The 12,159-nt window shown below is 43.3% G+C and overlaps 1 long non-coding RNA gene across 1 annotated transcript; it reads right to left on the bottom strand.

Moving 5' to 3' along the window:
- Positions 1-368: 368 nt before the first annotated feature.
- LOC308627330 lies at positions 369-12,017 on the bottom strand. Its single transcript, XR_014017392.1, has 4 exons — positions 9,770-12,017; positions 3,510-3,569; positions 3,335-3,375; positions 369-824 (listed from the first exon to the last, which is right to left on the bottom strand). It is a non-coding gene; the product is annotated as an uncharacterized lncRNA (long non-coding RNA).
- Between the last annotated feature and the right edge of the window lie 142 nt (positions 12,018-12,159).

Below are 12,159 nucleotides of genomic sequence, written 5' to 3'. Positions count from 1 at the left end.
AGAAGCGTTCAGTGCCTCTTAATCACTCCCTCACTCTTGAAACTTTGTTGATATTTATTTTTGTAATTATTTGATTATAACCTGTTCCTGTTGCACTGTGAGATCCGTGAGAGTAGGGGCTGTGTCATTTGTATCACAGTCTCTCAGCCCCTTACATCAGTAGCCTACTTCCTCATCTCCCCTTGGATGTCTCAAAGCACCTGGAAATCAACATCTCTAAAATAAAACTCCTGATCAACCCCCACCAGGGTGTTCTCCAAGGGTCCCCTATCCCAGTAAACGGCACTGTTACTGAATTGGTTGACTGGACCCACTCCGGGGTCCTAGCCCGGGTGAGACCCCTTGTCTTGACCACAGAGGAGGCTCTTTTTCCAATCAGATTCGCGTAGCCAACAGTGAAACTGATGCTGAGACTGGAGCAGCACCAGCTTTATTCAATGGCCAGAGAATGGAGAAGCAAGAACCTAGTTTGCAAATCAACCTGTCAACCCAATTTGGGCAGAGACACCAAAAATATAGAAGGGTTGAGGTAAAACAGAGGGAATTGGAAAGAGTGGGAGGAATATTCATGAGTTATTCAAGAACAGGGGTCTTATTTGGACCCAGAACTGATGCAACTCTCCTTCTCAGTCCTTATGTGGGCTTTTCCGGTTATTGTCATGGCAGGTGTCAACTGTCTTGCTGCTGGTGGGCATGGCATTTAGCTAACGTATTATCATGAGCAGGTAATGAGGCTTAAGGTCCACAGGAAGTCAAATCTGCCGCCATCTTGGGCCTAGTTGGTTCTAACCAGTTCTTGTTTTTTTTCTCTTTGCAGCTTTCTCCTGAAACTCAGATACGAGTAATTGGTTTCTAGTTGAGGGAGGGGCAGGGGGGTAATTCTGGGGTAACAGCCTTGGTAACAGCACCTCCATCCATCCAGTTGCACAAATCAAGAAGCTGGAGTCCTCCTGGTCACTTCCCCCTCTCTCACCATCCCCATGCCCTAACACCAACAGGCCATCAATTGGGAATGAGAAAAGTTTGGAGATTGAAGGGGCTCCCAAGGGAACCCAGGCTTCTCCACAGAAGAGCGTATTTTGAACACAACTCCCACAGGGATGCTGGCCAAACACCAGCAAGGGAGGTAGTAGTGTGCTGTGTCGGCCCGGGGTGGGGGGCTGGGGGGTGAGGGTCGCTCTGAAAAGACGGTTGTGTCTCTTTGACTCTGGGGATCTTATCCCTTTTCCCTGAGAGGTAGCTTCACACTTTTGCTCCTGACAGACAACGAGGCTTAATTCTTTTTTTTTTTTGCTGTACGCGGGCCTCTCACTGTTGTGGCCTCTCCCGTTGCGGAGCACAGACTCCGGACGCGCAGGCCCAGCAGCCATGGCTTACGGGCCCAGCCGCTCCACCGCATGTGGGATCCTCCCGGACCGGGGCACGAACCCGCGTCCCCTGCATCGGCAGGCGGACTCTCAACCACTGCGCCACCAGGGAAGCCCTAGGCTTTTAATTCTTGCGCAGCTTACCTTGGGTCTGCAAGCAGCATTGAGATCTGCCCGGCTGTGGGCAAGAGGCCCAGGAACACAGTGATCTCGACAGCGGCTGTGGCCCGGGAAATGCTGAGCACGTGGGCAGCCACTGTAGGCCACAAAGAATCCAGAGGGTCCAGAAATGCCCTGGGCAAACCAAGTCTTTGCCTCTCCATCTCTTTCAGTCGCAAACTTAGGTTTTTCTGTAGAGTTCAGCATTAAAGACAATTTGAATATTTGTCCCATACTCATATAGGATTCCCTATTCTTCCCAGATTTAAAAAAGTTATCTTTTCATTGGGAAACAACAAGACTCTTTAAAAATGGACCAGCAGACATTTCTAGAGTTTTGAGGTTCCACATGTTACCGGGACTCAAATCTGTAGGTGCCCAGCATCAGCTTGGAAATCACCATGAATGATGGGCCAGCATTAGAATCGAGAGAGTCTTCTCTGTCTTGCGTCCCCTCACCCCCACACCTGATAATTACTTCTGTTACCAGAAAGTTCTTTCCATTAATTTCCTTTGTTACTTAGGTAAATGTTTCCTTCCTCATTTCAGTTATTTGTGTAACAGTTTGTTTCCATTGTTTCTTTTAAAGATTAAATCGAAGAAGGGATGCAAAGCTCTACCTCTGTGTTGGTGTCTTTTCATTGCTGCCACACTTTTTCTCTGCTCAATTTGATTTTCAGAGAAAAATAAAACTTCATTATACAAATCAGAATAATTTTAATATCTAAAATTCACTTTTGGGCTTCCCTGGTGGCGTTAGTAGTTAAGAATCCGCCTGCCAGTGCAGGGCACATGGGTTTGAGCCCTAGTCCGGGAAGATCCCACATGCCGCGGAGCAACTAAGCCCGTGCGCCACAACTACTGAGCCCGTGCGCCACAACTACTGAGCCTGCGTGCTCTAGGGCCTGTGCTCTGCAACAAGAGAAGCCACCGTAATGAGAAGCCCACGCACCGCAATGAAGAGTAGCTCCTGCTCGCTGCAACTAGAGAAAGCCCGCATGCAGCAACAAAGACCCAACGCAGCAAAAAATAAAATTAGAAAAAAAAAAATTCCTGGCTTCCTTTAGAAAAATAAAATAAAATTCACTTTTATTGGGAATTAAAAGTTGTATTTTAAAATAATTCATTAAACAATTTCAAAGCATTGTTCTTTTAACTGTATTGCGTTGTTTTAGAAGATAATTTGAGCCAAAATTTCCTAAAAACTTGCTTTTACGTTGAAATCCATGGAAGGACAGTAGGCCTCTTGCCCACCCTGCTTGCGACTCCCCTGGAGTAAAAGCTCACAGGAGTGTTTGAGCTCAAAGACTTTTCCCAAGACTGTCTAGTTCAATGGCTCCATGAACCAACCAGCTGGTTGTCAGAATCAAGAGTTAAAATAGGGCTTCCCTGGTGGCGCAGTGGTTGGGAGTCCGCCTGCTGATGAAGGGGACACGGGTTCATGCCCCAGTCCGGGAAGATCCCACATGCTGCAGAGCGGCTGGGCCCGTGAGCCATGGCCGCCGAGCCTGCACGTCCAGAGCCTGTGCTCCGCAACGGGAGAGGCCACAACAGTGAGGGGCCCGTGTACCGCAAAAAAAAAAAAAAAAAAAAAAGAGTTAAAATAATCAACAAAAACATGCTGTCATACGAAAGGAGTGCATTATGGGGGTTAAAATAATTCCAATAGTACAGAAGATATAGAGTGAAAAAAAATCTCCTTATTCCTCCTCCCCAGCAATTCTCAAGGCCACAGCCCAGAGGAAGCCACTGTTACTAATTTCTCTTTCTAGCTCTGATGATAACACCGTTAACTCTCAGATACTTACCTTGTTTTATCAGCTTCACGTAGTATATGTTACTTTCTGCTCTGAAAAAGATGAGGAATTTAGCACGTTGTCTGCCTCTCACCTCCCTTTCCCCCATACTTCTCAATTTTTGTTACTTGCATTATTTTTAGTTCTAGAATTTACTTGTGTAACTTTATATACCAAAAAAGGTTACCTAAATAAGAAAGGTGTTTTGCTACTTCAAATATCTGGAAGAGGAGCGACTCTTCAAGCACTGTGAAAAAAAAAACACAGTAACACGGTATCACAAAAAGAAAATGACAGTTCTCCAGAAACCAAACTTAAAGTCATAGAAGTTTGTGAATTATTATTATTTATATTTAGCAAAAAGATTAGGATCTTTGTTTTCATTATTTGGGGAAAGCAGGAGATCTTGTATCTTCCCTGAAGGCGCTGGAGAACTACCAAGGCAGCTGGAGCCCAAGAAGTCATGATCCTGGGGAGCAGGGAGGCCAGAGATGAGAGTCCAGCATTGCTGCCACTTTGTTCCACAATGAAACCGCGGCTTTGAAAGCGATGGCTGAGAGGCTGAGGCACTGAGCGGAAGGGGAAAGATAAGACGCTGAGAAGCTGAGCAAACTGTATTTTTAGATACCTTCGGGGCTGCAGTGGAGGAGTGGTGCTGGTACCCACCAGGCTTTCAGTGATGCCCTAAAGGGCACGCCTACCCAGGAGGAGTAGGTAAACTACAAAATCGGCAGAAGGGAAAACAGGGGTGGCCTCCAATCAGCTCAACCCCTAATGGGCTTAGGGTCACCTGCCCAGCCCTGACTGCCCCAGTGTTAGTGAATCAGCTGTAAGTTCATAATTGGTTTATTTTTTTCTTCTTTCTTATTTTACTGTGGGCTTGTGTTTTCCAGAGCCACCGAAAGCTCAGTGTAACTCCTGGTGTTTAAGATAAGCAGCTTTACAAGCTTGTGTTCCTCCCGTAGTAGCTTAAAAGGTGCTTCTGACAGCTTCTAAAACCTAAACACAAAACACACAGGCTTTTCTGTTTGTCTGAGTTTTGTTTTTGTTTTGTCTTGTTTTTTAATTTTTTCAGGCTTTATGACACATCTGGAAGGATATGTATCAACATTTTTATATCAGTTCTCACGGCCTGTGACTTTCACTTTCGTCTTTGACCTTTTCAAATTCCCCTTGGTTTTTACAGTGAGTGTAATTTTTATAAAAGGAACTATCTTTAAAAGTTTGTATGCCTATATTTACTGGCAAATCTTGACTATCACTGTTTCACAACCTACTTTTCATTTTGTATTTCGTGTGTGAATTCATGTTTCCTTACATATATGTATTTGCATGTATATGTGTATACAAGAAGTGTCAGGAATAGTATTGATGGTGGCTGTCTCGTACTGTGGGTAATTTCTGGTTTTTTTCTACCTTTGGCATTATTTGCATTAAAAAAATAAATGTGCATCATCTTCATAAACAGAAAAATTTCTTTTTAAGTTTAGGGTAATAGAAGATATAGAAAAGTCGCTAACAATTAACTAATCTAACCAACCATATCATGCCCCTCTATACCCCACCATGAGGTCATCCAGCCCCTGTATCTACAACTCAGGTAGTAAGAAGCTCACGTCCTGCCAAAGAACTTGTTCCCTTCTTGAACAGCTAGTAAAGACTTGTTTTAAACTGAACCCGATTGCATGTAGTTTGAACAAAAAAGTGACCTGATTTAACTTCTGTTTAAAAAAGATCACTCTGGGGCTTCCCTGGTGGCACAGTGGTTGAGACTCTGCCTGCCGAGGCAGGGGACATGGGTTCATGCTCCGGTCTGGGAAGATCCCACATGCCACGGAGCGGCTGGGCCCATCAGCCATGGCCGCTGAGCCTGTGCGTCCGGACCCTGTGCTCCGAAACGGGAGAGGCTACAACAGTGAGAGGCCCGCGTACCACGAAAAAAAAAAAAAAAAAAAAAAGATCACTCTGGCTGTTGTGTTGAGACTTGTTCGAAACAGGAAGAGAGACAGGCAAGAACAGAAGCAGGGAGACCAGTTAAAAGACTAACTTGAACTAGGGAGGTAGCAGTGGATGCAATGAAAAGTGGTCAGATTCTAGATACATTTTAATTAGATGTGGAGCACAAAAGAAAGTTTGAGATGCCCACCAGATGTCCAAGTAAAGATGTTGGGTATAACAACTGGAAAATGTTGTACAGCGTTAAGTTCCCTTCCTCCACTCATTATTTAGTTAGGCATTCATTCATTCACTCATCCATTCAAAAATTAATTGAGCACCTATTGTATGCAAGACAATTCAGGGTGCTGGAATTCCAGTGAAAAAACATAAAAATCCCTCCCTCCATAAAGCTTACATTTTAGTGGAGCCTCACCTATATTATGACATATAAGACTCATAAAACAGTATATACTACAGTTATCTTTATTTTTTTAATGCAAACAAGGAGACCTAATATGTCTAAGTGGGGCACTTCTAGATTAAGAAAAACTAAAGAGATATAAGTCATATTCAATGAGTGAAACATGTTTGAATCCTACATACAAAAAAAACCCTATAAAACATTTTTGGGGACAACTGGGGAAATCTGAATGTAAACTGCATATTTATTAGACAATATATATTGGGTTGGCCAAAAAGTTCATTGGGGTTTTTCCATAAGATATTACCGAAAAACCCCAATGAAGTTTTTGGCCAACCCAATAGAAGTATGTTAATTTGTAGACTATCCTTCTTAAGTGATCCACACTTGAAGGACAGTTCTTGGGCATGAAGAAGCATGATGTCCGCAATGTCCTTTAAATGATTCAGGAAAACAACAATGAAGAATATAAAGAGACAGGCAAATGTGGTTAAATGTTAACAGGTGAATCTAGGAGACTGGCATACAACTTTTCTGTAAGTTTGAGTTTTTTCAAAATAAAGTTGGAAAACTTAAATTTCAAACAATCACGGATTCACACCCATTTGGATGGCTATTAAAAATATATATGGCAAGTGCTGGTGAGGATGAGAAAAAATTGGAACCCTTCTGCATTGCTGGTGGGAATGTAAAATGGTTCAGTGGCTATGGAAAACAGTAAGGAGATTCCTCAAAAAATTAAACAGGATTACTAAATGATTCAGCAATTCCACTTTTTGGTATATACACACACAAAAAGCAGGGACACAAACAGATATTTGTGCACCCACGTTCACAGCAGCATTATTCAGAATAGCCAAGAGGTGGATACAACCCAAGTGTCTATTGACAGATGAATGGATAAAGGAAATGCGCTATGTCCATACAATGGACTATTATCCAGCCTTAAAAACAATGAAATTCTGACACATGCTACAACCTGGATGAACCTTGAAGACATTACACTAAGTGAAATAAGCCAGGCACAAACTGACTAATATTTATATGAGGTACCTAGACTACCCAAATTCAGAGAAACAGAGTAAAATTGTGGTTGCCAGAGATTGGGGGAAAGGGGAGTTTAGTGTTTGATGGATACAGAGTTTCAGTTTGGGAAGATGAAAAAATTTTGGAGATGGATGGTGGTGATAGTTGCATAAAAATGTGAATGCACTTGGGCTTCCCTGGTGGCACAGTGGTTAAGAATCCACCTGCCAATGCAGGGGTCATGGGTTCAAGCCCTGGTCCGGGAAAATCCCACATGCCACGGAGCAACTAAGTCTGTGCGTCACAACTACTGAGACTGCGAGCCACAAGTACTGAAGCCCGCACGCCTAGAGCCCGTGCTCCGCAACAAGAGAAGCCACCGCAATGAGAAGCCCATACACCACCATGAAGAGTAGCCCCTGCTCGCCACAACTAGAGAAAGCCCGTGTGCAGCAACAAAGACCCAACGCAGCCAAAAATAAATAAAATAAATAAATAAATTAAAAAATAAATGTGAACGCAGTTAATGCCACTGAACTGTATGGCTTTTTTTTTTTTTTTTTTTTGGCTGCATCGGGTCTTAGTTGAGGCGGGCAGGATCTTTCACTGTGGTGCTCGGGCTTCTCTCTGGTTGCGGTGCACAGGCTTCTTTCTAGTTGTGGCCTGCAGGGTTTTCTCTCTCTAGTTGTGGCATACGGGGGCTCCAGAGTGTGTGGGCTCTGTAGTTTGCAGCACGCAGGCTCTCTTTTTAAGGCGCGCGAGCTCAGTAGTTGTGGCATGTGGGCTTAGCTGCCCCACAGCATGTGGGTCTTAATTCCCGACCAGGGATCAAATCCACATCCCCTGCATTGGAAGGCGGATTCTTCACCACTGGACCACCAGGGAAGTCCCTGAACTGTATGTTTTAAAATGGTTAAAATGGTAAATTTTATGATATGTATGTTTAATCACAATTTAAAAAATCAAATTAAAAAAAAGAGGAAGGAAAAACATGATTTAATTGCTCAAACCACAGAGCTTAATACCATAAATGGGTCTCAAACACAGGTCTGTTTGATTACCAAACTCCTGCTGTTAACTCCCATTCTACATTGCCTTTATAACAAATCAATGCTTCTTTCCTTTTAGAAGATAGACATTAGGTCCTAAATCTTTTCCAGGCTAACCACCTTCAAATTCTTTGGCTAATCCACATAAAACATGATATGATTTCTAGCCCAATTCAAGCTGCTTTCCTTTAAGTACATTCTCATGCTTGTATCCGTTAGAGCAGCAGTTCTCAAACTTTTGGCCTCAAGACACCTTTTTACTTTCAAAAATTACTGAAGACTTCAATGAGCTTTTGTTTATGTGAGTTAAATATGTTGATATTCAAAATTAAAACTGAGAAATTAAAAAAACTTAAAAATAACAAAACATGTCAATATAAAGAATATTTGCAAGTAAAAAATAACTGTATTTTCCAAAACTTCAGTAAGAAAAATGGTGTTTTTATATTTTTCCAAATCTCTTTAATGTCTGACTTAATAGAAGACAGCTGAATTCTTATATCTACTTCTGTATTCAATCTGTTAAGGTATTTTGTTTTAGTTGAAGTATATGAGGATAATCGGGCCTCCTACATATAGGTAGTTGGAAAAAGTAAATAAATGGCCTTTTCAGATCATTGTAAATATTCTTTAATACACCAATACTCAACAAGTCATAATTTCTTAAAGGCTAGTTGCAATGTGGAATCCAAAACTGTATCAATGAATTTTTTGTACTCTGTTACATTAAAATCCATTGGTCTTTCTTGAACTTTGCATGAACCTCTTATCCACTGTATTAGTTATCTATTGCTCCAATACAAATTACCCACAAAACTTAATGGCTTAAGACCACAAACATTTATTATGATTTTTAAAAATATGTATTTATTTATTTATTTTGGCTGTGCTGGGACTTAGCTGTGGCATGTGGGATCTAGTTCCCTGGCCAGGGATCGAACCCGGGCCCCCTGCATTGGGAGTAGTCTTAGCCACTGGACCACCAGGGAAGTTCTCACAAACGTTTTTTTTTTTTTTTTTTTGCGGTACGCAGGCCTCTCACTGTTGTGGCCCCTCCCGTTGCGGAGCACGGGCTCCGGACGTGCAGGCCCAGCAGCCATGGCCCACGGGCCCAGCCGCTCCGCGGCACGCGGGATCTTCCCGGACCGGGGCACGAACCCGCGTCCCCTGCGTCGGCAGGCGGACCCTCAACCACTGCGCCACCAGGGAAGCCCCACATTTATGTTTTAACGGTTTCTGTGAATCAGAACTTGGGCGTGCTTCCCTGGGCAGCTCTGGCTCCGGGACCCACCCGAGTTGCAGTTATGATGTTGGCCTGGGCTGCCGTCACATGAAGGTCTGACTGAAGACACAAAGGGTCTGGAGTTGCTCTGTAACTAACCTAAAGTTACCATCATGTTGTCTACATTCTTCTAGCTTAGGGGGGTGGGTAGCAGAGACACCTAAAGTCCAAAATCCTACCTGTTGTATTTCCCTATTTTAATAACCCTGCTTAATAGTTTTTTTAGAAATTCATGCAAGCTCAAATGGTAACAACATAATTTTAATAATTCTGTATGTGCAATATACTGTCTTACCATATACCATCTTCTCTCTTTATAAATTTCCCCAAATATCTTGGATATTTTTTTTTTTTTTTTTTTTTGCGTTATGCGGGCCTCTCACTGTTGTGGCCTCTCCCCTTGCGGAGCACAGGCTCCGGACGCACAGGCTCAGCGGCCATGGCTCACGGGCCTAGCCGCTCTGCGGCATGTGGGATCTTCCCAGACCGGGGCACGAACCCGTGTCCCCTGCATCGGCAGGCGGACTCTCAACCACTGCGCCACCAGGGAAGCCCGGATATTTTTCACCTTAGCAAAATTCTTAAATTAGCTGAAGGAGTAGGATGCCCTCCCCAAATCCCACCCACCAAAAACACTGTATCTACCTTGGGTTTTGTATTAGTCTGCTTGGGCTACTGTAACAAAATACAACAGACTGCGTGGCTTAAAAAACAGAAATTAATTTTCTCACAGTTCTGGAGGATAGAAGTCCAAGATCAAAGTGCAGGGCTGATGTCTGGTGAGGCCTCTCTTTGGGGTGCAGACAGCTGCCTTCTCGTGCGTCCTCACATGGCCTTTCCTCTGTGCTTGCGTGAAGGGAGATCTCTGGTGTCGCTTCCTCTTCTTGTAAGGACACCAGTCCTGTTGGATTAGGGCCCCTATGACTTCACTTAACATTTATACCTTCTTTTTTTTTTTTTAATACCTTCTTAAAGGCTCCATTTCTAAATACAGTTTTCCTAATAGGGGTTAAGGCTTCATATGGATTTAGGGGAGAAAACATTTGGAGGAAAAGGCTTCAATTACTCTGTCCAATATTTGTTTTATCCTTTTCCGAATATAACTCAACTTCAAAAAGATGAAATAGGAAATGAGTAGTTCTGTTTTTGTTACTTAATAATAATATATTAAAACTTCAAGCAATGGACTCATGTGTTTCTTCTTAAGATTTAACTTTTCAAACCCTTTTTGATATTTCCCACATTCTTCATAAATTTTGGCTCATCATTTGGCACTTTACCCAGATACTGTTCTTATGGTTTTGCATCAAGCATTCTATTTGATTATGTGTTCTTTCCCTGCCAGAAGGCATTAGAGAGAGAAAAACAGTTTAGAGCTATAAGTTGTAGCTCACTCATTTATTCTGAAATGAATACCCCACCTTCCCCCTCCATCTGCTTTGTTCTTATCTTTCTACTATATTTGGTCTTAACTCCTCAAAAAGCTAGCTACGTTTGGGGAAAAGCTGGAAAGCCTAGGACAGCAGAAGTAAGGCTGCTCCCAAATGTAACCGTTTTATATTAATGACTTGGGAAACAAATATGAAATCAAAGAATAAAAACAACAGGCTTTGAAATGAATAAACTGATATGGCTCCAACTATAAACTCTGAGAACTCAGGGACTTCCTTGGTGGCGCAGTGGTTAAGAATCCACCTGCCAGTGCAGGGGATGTGGGTTTGAGCCCTGGTAGGGGAAGATCCCACATGCCGCAGAGCAACTAAGCCCGTGTGCCACAACTACTGAGCCTGTGAGCCGCAACTACTGACCCCACGTGCCACAACTATTGAAGCCCATGCACCTAGAGCCCATGCTCCACAACAAGAGAAGCCACAGCAATGAGAAGCCTGTGCACAGCAACGAATTGTAGCCCCTGCTCACCGCAACTAGAGAAAGCCCATGTGCAGCAACGAAGACCCAACGCAGCCAAAAATAAATAAATAAATTTAAAAATAAACACACTTTGAGAACTTATAATCATGCTTAAAATATGTATCTTCAAAAATAGAAGTATTGAGGTTTGAAAATATAATCAGATGAGCTTTTCCCTAGCAATTTCTAAAGGGTTGGAAACTGCTCAGAAGTTTTCCAAAGGTGCAGACAACAATCTCTTCTTATGCCCAGGGCCTAAATGAGCAACAACAGAAAATGTACTGCCTCTACCGTATCTCAGGGCCTCCATCTCCTTCATCTTCCTTAGGGGTTTACCATGATCATCACTTCACCATCAGCTACCTCGCTTCATCTCACTTTCTGTTCAAATATATATATATTTTTTAAGAGAATATAACATTTGCCGAGGGAAAAAAATTGGCAGGGGTGTATGCCCCACTATATGCAATGATTTTTGGAATGCAAGGGACCTTTACTTTAGCATTTCTGAATTTCTATAATATTTATATTTAAATGAGCATGCACGGGCTTCCCTGGTGGCACAGTGGGTAAGAATCTGCCTGCCAATGCAGGGGACACGGGTTCGATCCCTGGTCCAGGAAGATCCCACATGCCTCGGAGCAACTAAGCCTGTGCACCACAACTACTGAGCCTGCGCTCTAGAGCCCGCAAGCCACAACTACTGAAGCCCACACGTCTAGAGCCCGTGCTCCGCAACAAGAGAAGCCACCGCAATGAGAAGCCCGTGCACTGCAATGAAGAGTAACCCCCGCTCGCTGCAACTAGAGCAAAGCCCACGTGCAGCAACGAAGACTCAACACAGCCAAAAATAAATAAATAAAATAAAAATCAAATAAACGAGCATGCATGTCTTACTTCTGTAAGCAGAAAAGATGATTCTTTTCTATTTATTTGTTTGCTTATTTGTTTGTTTGTTTTTGCGGTACGCGGGCCTCTCACTGCTGTGGCCTCTCCCAGTTGCGGAGCACAGGCTCCGGACGCACAGGCTCAGCGGCCATGGCTCACGGGCCCAGCCGCTCCGCGGCATGTGGGATCTTCCCGGACCGGGGCACGAACTCGTGTCCCCTGCATTGGCAGGCGGACTCTCAACCACTGCGCCACCAGGGAAGCCCGATGATTCTTTTTTAAATAAAAAAGAAACTGGCAAAAAATTATCTTGTTGAAATAA

This window comes from Mesoplodon bidens (genome assembly GCF_964165515.1).
Source record: "Mesoplodon bidens genome assembly, chromosome: 13".
Lineage (NCBI taxonomy): Eukaryota > Metazoa > Chordata > Mammalia > Artiodactyla > Ziphiidae > Mesoplodon > Mesoplodon bidens.
The sequence above is the reverse complement of the archived record's forward strand: the minus strand, read 5'-3'. Positions and strand labels throughout refer to the sequence as shown.